Genomic DNA, 18,783 nt, shown 5'->3' on the forward strand with positions numbered 1-18,783 from the left:
AGGCAGTCAGATGCATTTGCTGCCGGCAGAAGCTCCTGGCTCAAACAAAAAAAAGGAAAAAAAGGGAAACAACACACACTCGTTTCTAGCAGCGCACCGTCTGTGCTCTCGAGCGTAACTGTTGGATGGGTCTGGATCTCTCTCTCTCTCTCTCTCTCTCTCTCACACACACACACACACACACACACACACACACAGAGAGAGAGAGAGAGAGAGAGAGAGAGAGAGAGAGAGAGAGAGATCCAACCCGCCCGACGCAGCACCCACCGGATGCGGGCGCCGCTTTCGCCGTACACACGCCGCGCGTACTGATGCGTGAATTGCGTGGGCGTGTACCTCACCCCCGCCCCTCCCCCACAACACGGCATTCGCCTGTTCGGCGGCGCGTGTGCGCATCGGCTTTGCTCACACCAGTTGTGCGTATCAGCGCGTCGCCCCGGCTTAGCCCTCCCGCTAGGTAATGCCCCATCCTGCCACGTGGGAACCAGTTTCTCTAACCCCTTTGCGTCACTGGCAGATTATGTCGCAACAAGGTTAGGAACGCTGTTATAAAATGTTCTCGGTGTGGACGGCGCGTCAAATCTGAAGTTGAGACTCGAGCTTTCGAGGATTAACATCGCCTTCTTCGTCAAGAGATGACGGGTCTGCCTTTCTGGCGGCGTTTAAGCTCGTGATTGGTCAGGTGACGTCGCTCGGTATTCCAGTTTCTATTGGCGCTGACGTCATATGGTTGCGCCAGTCCAGTAAATGGGTGCTCCGCGACGGTATGCCACACCCACACTCAAGGCCGTGGTTGAAGGACGGCAGGTAACAAGAGACCAATCGCAGCAGGATCACCTCTCTCCCAGTAAGAGTTTGGCTACACGTCTTTGAAGTTCAGGTCTCCAGGCACCACGCAGACTACACTGACGTGACAAACGTAACGGGATACCTCCTAATATCGTGTCACAAACTCCTTTTTTCCCGCCCTGGTGCACCAACTCAGTGTGGCGTGGTGCAAGGAAGCTAGCTACAATATAGCAGGTCAGCAACTGGAAGCAGTTAATTCCATAAACTATCGGGGATTGTAATTCTGTCAGAGACAGCAAAGGACTTGGAAGAGCAATAGAACGTAATGGACAGTGTCTTGAACGGAAGATATAAGATGAACACCAACAAAAGCAAAACTAGGATAATGGAATGAAGTCGAATTAAGTCAGGTGATGCTGAGGGAATCAGATTAGGAAATGAGACACTTAAAGTAGTAAAGCAGTTTTGCTATTTGGGGAGCAAAATAACTGATGATGGTCGAAGTAGAGAGGATATAAAATGTAGACTGGCAATGGCAAGGAAAGCGTTTCTGAAGAAGAGAAATTTGTTAACATCGAGTATATTTTTTAAGTGTCAGGAAGTCGTTTGTGAGAGTATTTGTATGAAGTGTAGCCATGTATGGTCCAAAATGGCTCTGAGCACTATGGGACTTGGGACTTCTAAGGTCATCAGTCCCCTAGAACTTAGAACTACTGAAACCTAAGTAACCTAAGCACATCACACACATCCATGCCCGAGGCAGGATTCGAACCTGCGACCGTAGCGGTCGCGCGGCTAGAGACTGTAGCGCCTAGAACCGCTCGGCCAGCCCGGCCGCAGCCATGTATGGAAGTGAAACATGGTCGATAAATAGTTTGGACAAGAAGAGAATAGAAGCTTTCGAAATGTCGTGCTACAGAAGAATGCTGAAGATGAGATGGGTAGATCACATAACCAATGAGTAGGTATTGAATAGAATTGGGGAGAAAAGGAGTTTGTCGCACAACTTGACAAGAAAAAGGGAACGTTTGTTAGCACATGTCCTGAGGCATCAAGGGATCACAAATTTAGCATTGGAGGGCAGCGTGGAGGGTAAAAATCGTAGAGGGAGACCAAGAGATGAATAGACTAAGCAGATTCAGAAGGATGTAGGTTGCAGTAACTACTGGGAGATGAAGCTTGCACAGGATAGAGTAGCATGGAGAGCTGCATCAAACCAGTCTCAGGACTGAAGACCACAACAACAACATCGGGGAGTAGGCAATAGGAGTGATCTAAAATGGAATGATCATATAAAATTAATCGCCGGTAAAGCAGATGCCAGACAGATTCATTGGAAGAATCCAAAGGAAGTAGGTTACAGTACACTTGTTCGCCCACTGTTTGAATACTGCTCACCAGTGTGGGATCAGATAGGGTTGATAGAAGAGATAGAGAAGATCCAATGGAGAGCAGCGCGCTTGGTTACAGGATCATTTAGTAATCGCGAAAGCGTTACAGAGATGATAGATAAACTCCACTGGAAGACTCTGCAGGGGAGACGCTCAGTAGCTCGGTACGGGCTTTTGTTAAAGTTTCGAGAACATACCTTCACCGAAGAGTCGAGCAGTATATTGCTCCCTCCTACGTATATCTCGCGAAGAGCCCATGAGGATAAAAATCAGAGAGATTAGCGCCCACACAGAGGCATACCGACAATCTTTCTTTCCACGAACAATAAGAGACTGGAGTAGAAGGGAGAACTGATAGAGGTACTCAAGGTACCCTCCGCCACACACCGTCAGGTTGCTTGCAGAGTATGGATGTAGATGTAGATGGAGATGTAGTCGGAAGAAATACCGAGTCATACAGGGTCCATTGCCGTCCATGATTGCGAAGGTGTGGAGGATTTTACGTACAAACCGATCTCACGATTGCGTCCCATAAATGTTCGATGGCATTCATGTAGGCCAATATACGCAGCCAAATCATTCTTTCGAATTGTATAGAATGTCGTTTAAACCAATCGTGAACAGTTGCAACGTGCTGATATGGAACAATTGAATAATATTTTAATACACTACTGGCCATGAAAATGGCTACACCACGAAGATGTACTACAGACGCGAAATTTAGGCGACAGGAAGAAAATGCTGTGATATGCAAATGATTAGCTTCTCAGAGCGTGACTATCAGCTCCGACACCGTAGCTGTGGTTACCCTTGACTCTGCATCACAAACAGGAGCGCCTGCGATGGTGTACTCAACGACGAACCTGGTTACACGAATGGCTTTTTTTCGCACGAATCCAAGTTCTGTTTACAGCATCATGATGGTCGCATCCGTGTTTGGCGTCATCGCGGTGAACGCACATTGGAAGCGTGTATTTGTCATCGCCATGCTGGCGTATCACCCGGCGTGATGGTATGGGGTGCCATTGGTTACACGTCTCGGTCTCCTCTTGATCGCATTGACGGCACTTTGAACAGTAGACGTTACATTTCAGATGTGTTACGACCCGTGGCTCTACCTTTCATTCTATCTCTGCGAAACCCTACATTTCAGCAGGATAATGCACGACCGCATGTTGCAGGTCCTGTACCGGCCTTTCTGGATACAGAAAATGTTCGACTGCTGCCCTGGCCAGCACATTCTACAGATCTATCACCAATTGAAAACGTCTGGTCAATGGTGGCCGAGCAACTGGCTCGTCACAATACTCCAATCACTACTCTTGACGAACTGTGGTATCGTGTTGAAGCTGCATCGGCAGCTGTACCTGTACACGCCATCCAAGCTCAGTTTGACTCAATGCCCAGGCGTATCAAGGCCGTTATTACGGCCAGAGGTGGTTGTTCTGGGTACTGATTTCTCAGGATCTATTCAGCCAAATTGCATGCAAATGTAATCACATGTCAGTTCTAGTATAATATATTTGTCCAATGAATACTCGTTTTTCATCTGCATTTCTTCTTGGTGTAGCAATTTTAATGACCATTAGTGTAATTCTGCAGATTTCGCGCAGAGATACATCCATCTGTTTGGCACGAGTTGAATTGCACCAAACAGGACAGGCATACTCTACTGCAGACTAGCGTAGTGCCATTGCAGGTGTTCGGATTGTTTCACGTTGACTACGCCACTGTGATCCGGCCAGCTTCAGTAGGAGATTGTTCCTGGTGGAAGCTTTCGACTTCTATTCCACCAAACAGGTGGGTGTAGCTCTCAACGAAACCTGCTGAACTGTAACAGGCTGCTCGAAATCCACTGCAGTCGAATGCCTTTACCACCTCGCAGGAACAGCACCACCACCTGTTTGGAGAGAGATAGCAGCGAAAGAGGAAAGAAAGCAAGTGGAACAGGAAATTAGGTAGTTTTTAATAAACCTATTGGCATATCACTCGCTGTATCGCGACTTCCTGAACTGGCTACCAGTAAGTAGCACAGGGCGAAGACGCGCGCAGTCTTGTGGCGTGTGTCGTAGGCTTTTAGTGTGCCTCCAGCTGTGTGTATATTTGCCCAAATACTTATCACGAAGGACGCGCTGCGGACATTTCTGGAACCTTTTCTCACCTGGCAACTACCGACAGGAACTGAAAATGTTTTCGTACCCAGTGTTACTCCCACAGTCTTCGAGATCGAAATTACTGTTCTGCAATACTTTCCATTCTTACTCCACGTCGTGTCAAGTACATCTAAATCCGCATACACGGCATGGCGGAGGTGTCTTGTACCAGTAGTCGTCATTCCCAGGGAGCCACGTGGACTCGCATTCGGGAGGACGACGGTTCAAATCCGAGTCCGGCCATCGTGAACTACCTCTTCCATGATTTCCCTAAATCGGTTCTAGGCGCTTCAGTCCGGAACCGCAGTGCTGCTACGGTCGCAGGTTCGATTCCTGCCTCGGGCACGGTTGTGTGTCACGTCCTTAGGTTAGTTAGCTTTAAGTAGTTCTAAGTCTAGGGGACTGATGACCTCAGATGTTAAGTCCCGTAGTGCTCAGAGCCATTTGAACCCTAAATAGGTTCAGGCAAATACCGGGATGGTTTCTTTGAAAGGGCACAGTCGATTTCCTTCCCTATCCCTCCCTAATCCGAGCTTGTATCCGTCTCTAATGACCTCGTTGTCGACGGGACGTTAAACTCTAACCTCTTCCTCCCATCTCCTTCTCCGTGATTTCCGTGACTGGATTCATGATTTCCTGCCACGGAAGTGACAGTTCGTATTAATTGACGGATAGACAGCGAGTAAAACAGAAGTGATTTCTGTCGTTGCACAAGGTAGTGTTATAGGCCCTCTACTGTCCCTTTCACGTGCTGGGTGATTCACGAAGACATGCAAATATTTGGATATGTTATTCTACAACTAAAACTAAAGAAAAGAAGTTCATATAAACATAGGCCCGCAAGTGTTTAATAAGGAGTTACGGCTGCTAAAATATATTGCCTGAAATGTAGCAATTTCGCTAATATGAAGATATCGCAGAACTGTGCGAGGTTAAAGTAAAGCACGATTTACATTTATTTTGTTGATATTGTTCTGATGAATCTGATAAAAAATGTGCCAGACGTGTATCTGCAGTAGTTTTCCAGAACATCCAGAGGAACAAAGATTATTGTGCAAGTAATACCTTGATGACTTCATGACAGCTTCCACTCTCGCAGGGGAATGGCAGCCCATTATTCACGGAGTGCTGCACTGAGGAGAGGTATCGATGTCGGTCGTTGAGGCCTGGAACGAAGTCGGCGTTCCAAAACATCCCAAAGGTGTTCTATAGGATTCAGGTCAGGACTCTGTACAGGCCAGTCCATTATAGGGATGTTACTGTTGTGTAACCACTCCGCCATAGGCCGTGGATTATGAACAGGTGCTCGATCGTGCTGAAAGATGCAGTCGCCATCCCCGAATTGATCTTCATCCGTGGGAAGCAAGAGGGTGCTTCAAACATCAATGTAGGCCTGTGCTGTGATAGTGTCACGCGAAACAGCAAGGGGCGCAAGCCCCCTCCATGAAAAACACGACAACAATATAACATCAACGCCTCCGAATTTTACTGTTGGCACTTCACACGCTGGCAGATGACGTTCACTGACATTCGCCATACCCACAGCCTGCCATCGGATCGCCACATTGTGTACAGTGATTCGTCACTCCACACTACGGTTTTCCACTGTTCAGTCGTCCAATGTTTACGCTCCTTACAACAAGCGGGGGCGTCGTTTGGCATTTACTGACGTGATGGGTGGTTTATGAGCAGCTGCTCGACAGTGAAATCCAACTTTTCTCACCTTCCGCCTAACTGTTATAGTACTTGCAGTGGATTCTGATGCAGTCTGGAATTCCTGTGTGGCGGTCTGGATAGGTCTGCCTATTACACATTACGACGCTCTTCAACTGTCGGTAGTCTCTGTCAGTCAACAGACGGGGCCAGCCTGTATGCTTTTGTGCTTTACGTATCCCTTCACGTTTCCACTTCACTATCACATCAGAAACAGCGGAAATAGGGATTTTTAGGATTGTGGAAATCTCGCGTACAGACGTATGACCCGATCACCTGCCCACGTTGGAAATCCGTGAGTTCCGCGGAGCGCCCCATTCCGCTCTCTCACGATGTCTGGTGACTACTGAGGTCGCTGATATGGAGTACCTGGCAGCAGGTGGCAGAACAATGCACCTAATATAAAAAACTTAAGTTTTAGCGGGTGTCCGGGTACTTTTGACCACATAGTGTATTTATGAATTATATACCGGGTGATCAAAAAGTCAGTATAAATTTGAAAACTGAATAAATCACGGAATAACGTAGATAAAGAGGTACAAATTGACACACATGCTTGGAATGACATGGGGTTTTATTAGAACCAAAAGAATGCAAAAGTTCAAAAAATGTCCGACAGTTGGCGCTTCATCTGATCAGAATAGCAATAATTAGCATAACAAAGTAAGACAAAGCAAAGATGATGTTCTTTACAGGAAATGCTCAATATGTCCACCATCATTCCTCAACAATAGCTGTAGTCGAGGAATAATGTTGTGAACAGCACTGTAAAGCATGTCCGGAGTCATGGTGAGGCAGTGGCGTCGGATGTTGTCTTTCGGCATCCCTAGAGATGTCGGTCGATCACGATACACTTGCGACTTCAGGTAACCCCAAAGCCAATAATCGCACGGACTGAGGACTGGGGACCTGGGAGGCCAAGCGTGACGAAAGTGGCGGCTGAGTACACGATCATCACCAAACGACGCGAGCAAGAGATCTGTCGGACATTTTGTGAACTTTGCTTTCTTTTTTTGGTTCTAATAAAACGCCATGTCACTCCAAGCATGTGTGTGAATTTTTACCTCTCTATCTACATTACCCCGTGGTTTATTAAGTTTTCAAATTTATACCGACTTTTTGATCACCCGGTATACTGACGGAAAAAATTCGCAACACCGAGAAGGAGTTGTGCGGCAAAAACGAAAGTTGGGTGCCTGTGTTTACATCTGAGAGATGACGTCCATTCACTGTTGGTGCCATTCGCGTAAGAGCGTGAGTGTTAGCTGTGCGACTAGCCGTGGTGAGTCGATGCTAGGAAAGAATGCCCTCAAGGCGACAACCGCTATCAACACATCATTGAGTTTGAACGAAGTCGCGTAAAAGTGCTACGAGAAGCTCGATGTTTCCTTTGCAATACTGCAGAAATACTTGACAAGAATGTAGCCAATATACACGATTGCTGTCAGCAGTGGTCACGAGAACGTAATGTCACGAGAAGACTGGCCTCCAAAGCAAGAGGGGAGACCAGGATGTTCTGCGTGTGGCTCTTGCGCACCGTACTGAAGGTGCAATTTGAGCAGCCGTTGCCACCACTGCGACGCAAGGAACTGTTTCAAATCGGTTACTTCGAGGACAACTCTCAACCAAACACCATATAAGATACATTCCACTCATCCTGTACCACCGCCATTTGCGGCTTGGCCGTGCGGTTCTAGGCACTTCAGTCCGGAACCGCGTGACTACTACGGTCGCAGGTTCGAATCCTGCCTCGGACATGGATGTGTGTGATGTCCTTAGGATAGTTAGGTTTAAGTAGTTCTAAGTTCTAGGGTACTGATGACCTCAGATGTTAAGTCCCATAGTGCTCAGAGCCATTTGAACCATTTTTTTGCGACTTCAGTGTTGTCAAGCGAGAGCTCACTAGGGGGCATGGTGGAGATCCGTTGTGTTTTCTGATGAAAGCAGGTTCTGCGTCGGTGCCAGTGATGACCGTGTGTTGGTTAGAAAGAGGCCAGTTGAGCGCCTGCAACCAACCTTCTTCATGCTAGACACACTGGACCTACAGTTAGAGCTAATGTTCTAGGGTGCGACTTCGTGTGACGGCAGGAGGACGCACTCTGACTGCAAATTTGTACTTCAGTCTGGTGGTTCGAGCTGTTGTGCTGCCTTTCATGAAGAGCACTCCAGGGGGCTGTTTTCCAACTGGATAACGCTCGCCCACATACCGCTGTTGTAACCCAACATGCGCTACAGATTACCGACATGTTACCCTGGCCTGCTCGATCACTAGATCTGTCTCCAACCTATCACACATGGGACATCAGGGGACTACAACTCCAATGTCATCCACATACGGTATTAACCGCCCCTGGACTGACCGACTGACATCCGGCCGGTGTACAACACAATGTACGAAGGCTATCCACAAAGTACATTACGTTTTGGAATTAAAAATAAATAAAGTATTGGAAATTTTTTTTATTATATACAGATGAAAGCCACACTTAAATACTACTTTTATACATAGTTGTCATTTAAATTAAGGCACTCATCGTAGCGATGGACGAGCTTGTAAATTCCTTCGTCGTAAAATACGGCCGCCTGCGCCTTCAACCACGTAATGACAGTCTTTTGGGACAGAAAAGGTGTGATTTTTGTGGATTTCCTGGAAAGAGGCACTACAATAAACTCTCAAAGGTATTGCCAAACTCTGCACAACCTGAGAAGAGCAATACTAAACAAGCGCAAGGAAAAGTTGGGCTCAAAGATCTTGCCGATTCACGACAACGCCCGGGCCCACACGGCAAATGCCACTCGTGAAGTTCTCGAATCTTTTAAGTGGGAGTTGTTTCCTCATCCGCCGTGCAGTCCCGACCTGGCACCGAGCGACTTCCACTTATTCCCAGCAATGAAGAGGTGGTTGGCTGTGCAGCGTTTTGATGACGACGCAAAGCTTCAAGAAGAGGTAACCATGTGGTTGAAGGCGCAGGCGGCCGAATTTTACGACGAAGGAATTTCCAAGCTCGTCCATCGCTACGATAAGTACCTTAATTTAAATGGCAACTATGTAGAAAAGTAGTATTTAAGTGTGGCTTTCATCTGTACATAATAAAAAATTTCCAATACTTTATTTTTAATTCCAAAACGTAATGTACTTTGTGGATAGCCCTCGTATGAACGTTTGCAATGGCTTAGAGTACAAGTACATTGACCTATGACCTAGCTATGTTAATACTTAAATATGTCACCTAGACAAATGTATTCCTGAATATGAAAAAAAAATGGTTCAAATGGCTCTAAGCACTATGGAACATCTGAGGTTGCCAGTCCCCTAGAACTTAGAACTATTTAAACCTAACTGACCTAAGGAGATAACACACATCCATGCCCGAGGCACGATTCGAACCTGCGACCGTAGCGGTCGCGCCGTTCCGGACTGAAGCGCCTACAACCGCTCGGCCACCGCGGCCGGCCCTGAAATTTGATTACTCTACATTAATTGTGTTTGGTGTTGCAAATTTTTGGGTCATTGTATATTAAAAAATGATTGACTCATGTCTGTCCAAATGTTTATTAGAGTACCGTGTAAAACTTTGTAGTAAATCGATCAAGACCTTCCATATATTTGCTAACAACGTTTCGCCCTAAAATAATACTAATAGGATTAAAAAACATCTATTAGTGCATCGTGAAAATTTTGAATTACTCGGTCAAGAACTTTTCGAGACCTTTGCTAACAGATTTTACCCTCTTTACATTATACACGTACACTTACAGGGCGACAATTATTGAACTATATGAAATAAAATCGTCATAACTTCTGGACAGTTTGCATTACGACGCTCAAACTGCACGGTTGGCCGCAAGGCATGATGGGAATTAGCATGCGCAAGCGGTTCGGTTTCGCGGCGAAGCCCACTTTCAATTGGATGGGTTCGTCAGCAAGCAAAATTGGCGCATTTGGGGCACTGAGAATTCGCAGTTCCCGACCGGGAAGTCTCTTCACCGTCTACAGGTGACTGTGTGGTGTGCAGTGTCCAGACACGGAATAATCGGTGCGATATTCTTCGATGGCACGGTGACAACCGAACGGTACGTGAAGGTTTTGAAAGACGCTTTCAACCGCATTATCCAAGGTGACCCTGATTTCGATAAGATCATGCAAGACGGAGCTCGACCCCATCGAAGTAGGAAAGTGTTTCATATCCTGGGGGAGGACTCTGCGGTCAGCGTTCTGGCTCTTGGGTACCCAGAGGTCGCTGCCTTCGGCCTAGATTGACGCCTGTAGCATCGATGTTCCGACACCTGCGGATCATGCAGAATTTCGCTATTCGTCTGCGCCACATCCATCGCCAATGATGGCATGCATATCGAACATGTCATAACCTAAAGCCGAATTCTATACTGACGTTTACATGTTTAATAAAGTGTGTGCACGCCGTAGTTTGGAAACAATTTACATTTTTTTATGTAGTTAAAAAATTATCACCCATGTATATACGGTGGGCCACTGATAGTGATGCAATAAGCATCAAACGAAACATGTCTAGCTTGAAGGCGAAAACCAGATGGCACTATGGCTGCCCCGCTAGATGGCACTGCCATAGGTCAAACGGATGTCAACTGCGTCTTTTTAATAGGAACCCCATTTTTTTTTTTTTACATATTCGTGTACCACGTAAAGTAATCTGAATGTTTTAGTTGGACCACTTTTTTCGCTTTGTGACAGATGGCGCCGTGATCGTCACAAAGGTTTAACTACGTGGTATCACGTAACTTTCGGTCAGTGCGGATGGTATTTGCGTCGTGGTACATTACCCGTGTTAAAATGGACCGTTTAGCAATTGCGGAAAAGGTCGATATCGTGTTGATGTATGGCTATTGTGATTAAAATGCCCAACGGGCGGTTGCTATGTATGCTGCTCGGTATGCTAGATGACATCATCCAAGTGTCCGGACCGTTCGTCGGATATTTACATTATTTAAGGGAACAGGAAGTGTTGAGCCACATGCGAAACGTCAACCACGACCTGCAACAAATGATGATGCCAAAGTAGGTGTTTTAGCTGTTGTCGCGGCTAATCCCCACATAAGTAGCAGACTAATTGCGGGAGAATCGGGAATCTCAAAAACGTCGGTGCTGAGAACGCTACATCAACATCGCTTGCACCCGTACCATATTTCTATGCACCAGGAATTGCATGGAGACGACTTCGAACGTCGTGTACAGTTCTGCCACTGGGCACAAGAGATATTACGGGACGATAACAGATTTTTGCACGCGTTCTATTTAGCGACGAAGCGTCATTCACCAGCAGCGGTAACGTAAACCAGCATAATATGCACTATTGGGCAACAGAAAATCCACGATGGCTGCGACAAGTGGAACATAAGCGACCTTGGCGGGTTAATGTATGGTGCGGCATTACGGGAGAGAGGATAATTGGCCCCCATTTTATCGATGGCAATCTAAATGGTGCAATGTATGCTGATTTCCTACGTAATGTTCTACCGATGTTACTACAAGATGTTTCACTGCACGACAGAATGGCGATGTACTTCCAACATAATGGATGTCCGGCACATGGCTCGCGGGCGGTTGAATAGCATATTTCATGACAGGTGGATTGGTCGTCGAAGAACCATACCGTGGCCCGCACGTTGACCGGATCTGACGTCCCCAGATTTTTTTTCTGTGGGGAAAGTTGAAGGATATTTTCTATCGTGATCCACCGACAACGCCAGACAACATGAGTCAGCGCATTGTCAATGCATTATGGAAGGCGAATTACTCGCTCTTGAGAGGAATGTCGTTATACGATTGGCCAAATGCATTGAGGTTGACGGACATCATTTTGAGCATTTATTGCGTTAATGTGGTATTTACAGGTAATCACGCTGTAACAGCATGCGTTCTCAGAAATGATAATTTCACAAAGGTACATGTATCACATTGGAACAACCGAAATAAAGTGTTCCAACGTACCTACGTTCTGTATTTTAATTTAAAAAACCTACCTGTTACGAACTGTTCGTCTAAACCTGTGAGCCATATGTTGTGACTATAACAGCGCCATCTATCACAAAGCGAAAAAAGTGGTCCAACTAAAACATTCATACTTCTTTACGTACTACACGAATATGCAATAGAAAATGTGGGTTCCTATTTTTAAAAAAACGCGGTTGATATCAGATTGACCTACGGCAGCGCCATCTAGCGGGCCAACCGTCCCCCTTCAAGCTAGACAAGTTTCATTCTTTGTAGTTTCTTCATTTGAAGCTTATTTCGTCAGATATTTGGCCCGGTCACGATCAATGAACGACCCGTATAGATATATCGAGTCAACGACCTTGCCGCACTGGAAACTCCGGTTGCCTTCACCGAAGTTAAGCGCTGTAGGGCTGGGCTAGCACTTGGATGGGTGACCATCCGGTCTGCCCAGCGCTGTCGGCAAGCGGGGTGCACTCAGCCCTTGTGAGGCAAACTGAGGAGCTAGTTGGCTGAGAAGTAGCGGCTCAGGTCTCGGAAACTGACACACGGCCGGGAGAGCGGTGTGCTGACGTCTCGCCCCTCCATATGCTCATCCAGTGATGCTTATTGTCTCAGGATGACACAGCGGCCAGTCGGTACTTTGGGCCTTCATGGCCTGTTCGGAAGGAGTTAAGTTACACTCCTGGAAATTGAAATAAGAACACCGTGAATTCATTGTCCCAGGAAGGGGAAACTTTATTGACACATTCCTGGGGTCAGATACATCACATGATCACACTGACAGAACCACAGGCACATAGACACAGGCAACAGAGCATGCACAATGTCGGCACTAGTACAGTGTATATCCACCTTTCGCAGCAATGCAAGCTGCTGTTCTCCCATGGAGACGATCGTAGAGATGCTGGATGTAGTCCTGTGGAACGGCTTGCCATGCCATTTCCACCTGGCGCCTCAGTTGGACCAGCGTTCGTGCTGGACATGCAGACCGCGTGAGACGACGCTTCATCCAGTCCCAAACATGCTCAATGGGGGACAGATCCGGTGATCTTGCTGGCCAGGGTAGTTGACTTACACCTTCTAGAGCACGTTGGGTGGCACGGGATACATGCGGACGTGCATTGTCCTGTTGGAACAGCAAGTTCCCTTGCCGGTCTAGGAATGGTAGAACGATGGGTTCGATGACGGTTTGGATGTACCGTGCACTATTCAGTGTCCCCTCGACGATCACCAGTGGTGTACGGCCAGTGTAGGAGATCGCTCCCCACACCATGATGCCGGGTGTTGGCCCTGTGTGCCTCGGTCGTATGCAGTCCTGATTGTGGCGCTCACCTGCACGGCGCCAAACACGCATACGACCATCATTGGCACCAAGGCAGAAGCGACTCTCATCACTGAAGACGACACGTCTCCATTCGTCCCTCCATTCACGCCTGTCGCGACACCACTGGAGGCGGGCTGCACGATGTTGGGGCGTGAGCGGAAGACGGCCTAACGGTGTGTGGGACCGTAGCCCAGCTTCATGGAGGCGGTTGCGAATGGTCCTCGCCGATACCCCAGGAGCAATAGTGTCCCTAATTTGCTGGGAAGTGGCGGTGCGGTCCCCTACGGCACTGCGTAGGATCCTACGGTCTTGGCGTGCATCCGTGCGTCGCTGCGGTCCGGTCCCAGGTCGACGGGCACGTGCACCTTCCGCCGACCACTGGCGACAACATCGATGTACTGTGGAGACCTCACGCCCCACGTGTTGAGCAATTCGGCGGTACGTCCACCCGGCCTCCCGCATGCCCACTATACGCCCTCGCTCAAAGTCCGTCAACTGCACATACGGTTCACGTCCACGCTGTCGCGGCATGCTACCAGTGTTAAAGACTGCGATGGAGCTCCGTATGCCACGGTAAACTGGCTGACACTGACGGCGGCGGTGCACAAATGCTGCGCAGCTAGCGCCATTCGACGGCCAACACCGCGGTTCCTGGTGTGTCCGCTGTGCCGTGCGTGTGATCGTTGCTTGTACAGCCCTCTCGCAGTGTCTGGAGCAAGTATGGTGGGTCTGACACACCGGTGTCAATGTGTTCTTTTTTCCATTTCCAGGAGTGTATATACATATAAAATACGCAATGTACGTTGGTCGGAACATTTGTTATATTAAAGTGTACGAATTTGAAGTAAATCGGCCCCAAGATATTTGCTTAAAGTTTTTCCCCTTTATATACTGCGCGTGAATGTTTATTAAAGTAACGTTTACGTATCTTCATGCTGACCATTTGTTGAAGGGTTTTGTGCTTATGTACTGATCTTACGTCGACTTGCACCTGTTACAATAATTCAAGGGGAAGAATACTGCCAACTCGTACTTTCCGTGACTTGCCGAAAGCAGTGGAGTTCAGAGTATTCTCATTGAAAAGTTCTAATGTTGTGGTACCCGGGCTCTTGCTGGTAGCTGTATTCTATCCTGTGCAAGTAACAGAAGGCAGACGGCCCCCGTTAAGAAACCCACGGAGTGCATTCAAAGAAGCAGCATCTTCACAGTTCACAGCGGTAAATAGTCCCAACAACTCTAATTGATTGATTGACTGGTTGAATAATTGAGATGGTTTATGGGACCCAACAGCGAGGTCATCAGTGCCGCCATTCACACAGAAGAAAGAGGGTCCGCTAAATATGGACGGATCCAGTCAGGGGGATCGAGTTATAAGATAATGAAGTTAAAACACACACAGTAAAAGGCATGAAAGGTGAGACCAAATCTAAAAACTGGAAAAAAAGGGGCGGTCTTTCCATGAGGGAGTGGTCACGGGGTCCCAGACCGACAAGACGTGAAGAGATGTCCCAACCACAACCACCCTGCCCCTGCTCCAGAAGTAAAGCAAAACCTTGTATCTGGAAATAAAAAGTACTTTCACTGAGGAAACTGAGAACCAGTTCAATCCGTCATTCGTCTGATAATGTTAAATTTAAGGAATATGGAAGACGATACTTGCCATGAAGAGCCAAAAGAAGGAAACATTCCACCAATATGTGGTTGGTTCAAATGGCTCTGAGCACTGAGGGACTTAACATCTATCGAGCGACAGAGCACTTTGGACCCTGGAATATATCAGGCCAACTCCGTCCGTGGTCTAGGCACCATCCGGGGGTTGGGAGTGGCGGGTGGAGAACATCATTCATGGGGTACATTCCAGCCGGCTGTAGTGCCCGAGCGGTTCTAAGCGCTTCAGTTCAAAATGGTTCAAATGGCTCTGAGCACTATGGGACTTAACGTCTGAGGTCATCAGTCCCCTAGAACTTAGAACTCCTTAAACTTAGCTAACCTAAGGACATCATACACGTCCATGCCCGAGGCAGGATTCGAACCTGCGACCGTAGCGGTCACGCGATTCCAGACTGTAGCGCCTAGACCTGCTCGGCCACACCACCCGGCAGTGCTTCAGTCTGGAACCGCGCGACCGCTACGGTTGCAGGTTCTAATCCTGCCTCGGGCATGGATGTGTGTGATGTCCTTAGGTTAGTTAGGTTTAAGTAGTTCTAAGTGACTGCTGATGTTACGTCCCGTAGAGATCGATCCATTTATTTGAACCATTTTTTGGTACATTCCAGTGAGTGGAGATGGAGGTTCCGACAAAGTGCGACGCAAGCCAACTGCCAATCCCACCTTTGGGCAGTTGTCAGGAGAGAAACATCCCTCGTTTGCAACCAACAACTGTATCACGCAGTTCGGTAATGGCTTCACTCTAGTGCTTCTTAAACACAAACAGTCGCTCGTCCAATATCCCAGAAACAGAAATATTTCTCTCTTGTGTGATTATCGAACCTAAGGGGGGAATTCCAACATTTCAAAATGCGAATAATTCTATTTCCCTTTTTATTGTGTTTACATAAACATCTTATGTTCAAAATGGTTCAAATGGCACTATGGGACTTAACTGCTGAGGTCATCAGTCCCCTAGAACTTAGAACTACTTAAACCTAACTAACCTAAGGACATCACACACATCCATGTCCGAGGCAGGATTCGAACCTGCGACCGTAGTGGTCGCGCGGTTCCAGGCTGTAGCACCTAGAACCGATCGGCCAAACATCGTATGTCAACTTTTAAACAATGCAAGTGAAAAATATTGCCAGTTGTTACTTTCACTTGTCGAAACAGCTGGATTAGTTGCCGCACGGGTTAGCCGCGTGGTCTCAGGCGCCCTATAACGGTTCGCGTCGCTCTGCCCGCTGGAGGTTCGAGTCCTCCCTCGGGCATGGATGTGTGTGTTGGCCATAGTGTAAGTTAGTTTAAGTTAGACTAAGTACTGTGTAAGCTTAGGGACCGATGACCTCAGCAGTTTGGTCCCATAGGATCTTACCACAAATTTCCAAATTTTCCAAGTCTGAATGTTATGGTCTCAGACATTAAGCTGGTAACTGTTTCGCACCCAATCTAACTAAAAGGGTGCAGCGTGTCGCATTAACGAACTAAGGACCGCGCAGAGCGAAACCAGCATCTGCAGAATCGGAAATAGTCGCTACAGCTTGTAACGCACGTTAGATGCAATTTGAGCAGGCAAGCAAACATAAAAAATCTTTCAAATTAAATAACTTCCAAAATCGGATTGATTCACTAGCGAACCGAGTTTTCAGATCACATGAAACGTCAGCCACATCGCTGACAGAGAAAACTATATTGAAGTTTTTCGTAACAAATGTTTTCTAAGATAAAATAGCTTTCTCTCGTGCTCTGACTAAGTAATAATAACACCTCTGGAATTACCTGGCTCGGTTAGAAGTTCTATGACGGTGAAATTTAAAATCGTAAGTGCGCCAATTTCTGTTCGCACCGGCAAATCGGGATTCATCGGGATAAATCAAGCAGGTTCTATGTAATAAATATAAACAGCAATTATTCCAATGAAATGGCTGTAGCCGTGGCAAAACAGATTGCGACCAAGACGGCTAATTCGGGTCATAAAACTCCCGTCTTGATCCGTGAGCTGAGCTATTAAGACGTAATGTTGACATTAAAATGCACAAGCACCATACAATGTATTACATTTATCGTTACTTATTCGAGAAGACTTACATGGACAATGCGTTCGTACAGATACAAGCAAGAAGGATATCATATGCGTATTCCAAGATGGCATCAAGTGCAAATTTGGACAATATTAGTGCTCCTAAAAGTTACAGTTACGTTGTAAAAAGTGGCGCCTGCGAAAAGTGTAAAGGTGAAATCGAGAAGATAAATTAACGTATAAGAAGTCTCCAGAAAGTTATAAGCACTCTGACCCGAGAACTCGCTAATCTCAAAAACGAAAACTGCGAGTTACAAACAACGGTATCAAGCAAAATACCAGCTAAAAATGCAATACGGAAAAATACTAATGATTTGAAGCTCCGGTTCACAAACCGTCACAGTGCAATAGTGGAAAATAATGCCTACAACGGTCAGAAGTGTGTTAATAATTCAGACACAGTTCCAAGTGATAATACTGATCAAACATTTTTCCCTGTTTCTCAAGAACTGCCTACCAAAGCGAGTAAAAAAGTAACCTCTCAACAAAATTCATCAAACAAAACCGGTCTCGTATGCACAAATAGGTTCAGTGTTTTATCAGAAGACAGCAGCAACTTCGTAAACATTGAAAATACACTACTGGCCATTAAAATTGCTACATCTCGAAGATGACGTGATACAGACGCGAAATTTATCCGACAGGAAGAAGATGCTGTGATATGCAAATGATTAGCTTTTCAGAGCATTCACACAAGGTTGGCGCCGGTGGCGACACCTACAACGTGCTGACATGAGGAAAGTTTCCAACCGATTTCTCATACACAAACAGCAGTTGACCGGCGTTGCCTGGTGAAACGTTGTTGTGATGCCTCGTGTAAGGAGGAGAAATGCGTACCGTCACGTTTGATAAAGGTCGGATTGTAGCCTATCGCGATTGCGGTTTATAGTATCGCCACATTGCTGCTCGCTTTGGTCGGGATCCAATGACTGTTAGCAGAATATGGAATCGGTGGGTTCTGGAGGGTAATACGGAACGCCGTGCTGGATCCCAACGGCCTCGAATCACTAGCAGTCGAGATGACAGGCATCTTATCCGCACGGCTGTAACAGATCGTGCAGCTACGTCTCGATCCCTGAGTCAACACATGGGGACGTTTGCAAGACAACAACCACCTGCACGAACAGTTCGAGGACGTTTTCATCAGTATGGACTATCAGCTGGGAGACCGTGGCTGCGGTTACCCTCGACGCTGCATAACAGACAGAAGCGCCTGCGATGATTTACTCGACGACGAACCTGGGTGGACGAATGGCAAAACGTCACTTTTTCGGATGAATCCAGGTTCTGTTTACAGCATCATGATGGTCTCATCCGTGTTTGGCGACATCGTGGTGAACGCACACTGGAAGCGTGTATTCGTCATCGCCATTCTGGCGTATCACCCGGCGTGATGATATCGGGTGCCATTGGTTACACGTTTCGGTCACCTCTTGTTCGCGTTGACGGCACTTTGAACAGTGCACGTTACATCTCAGATTTGTTACGACCCGTGGCTCTACCCTTCATTCGATCGATGCAAAACCCTATTTTTCAGCAGGATAATGCACTACTGCATGTTGCAGGTCCTGTACGGGCCTTTCTGGATACAGAAAATGTTCTACCGCTGCCCTGGCCAGAACATTCTCCAGATCTCTCACCAACTGAAAACGTCTGGACAATGATGGCCGAGCAACTGGCTCGTCATAATATGCCAGTCACTACTC

Source organism: Schistocerca piceifrons, chromosome 11 (genome assembly GCF_021461385.2).
Source record: "Schistocerca piceifrons isolate TAMUIC-IGC-003096 chromosome 11, iqSchPice1.1, whole genome shotgun sequence".
Taxonomy (NCBI): Eukaryota; Metazoa; Arthropoda; class Insecta; order Orthoptera; family Acrididae; genus Schistocerca; species Schistocerca piceifrons.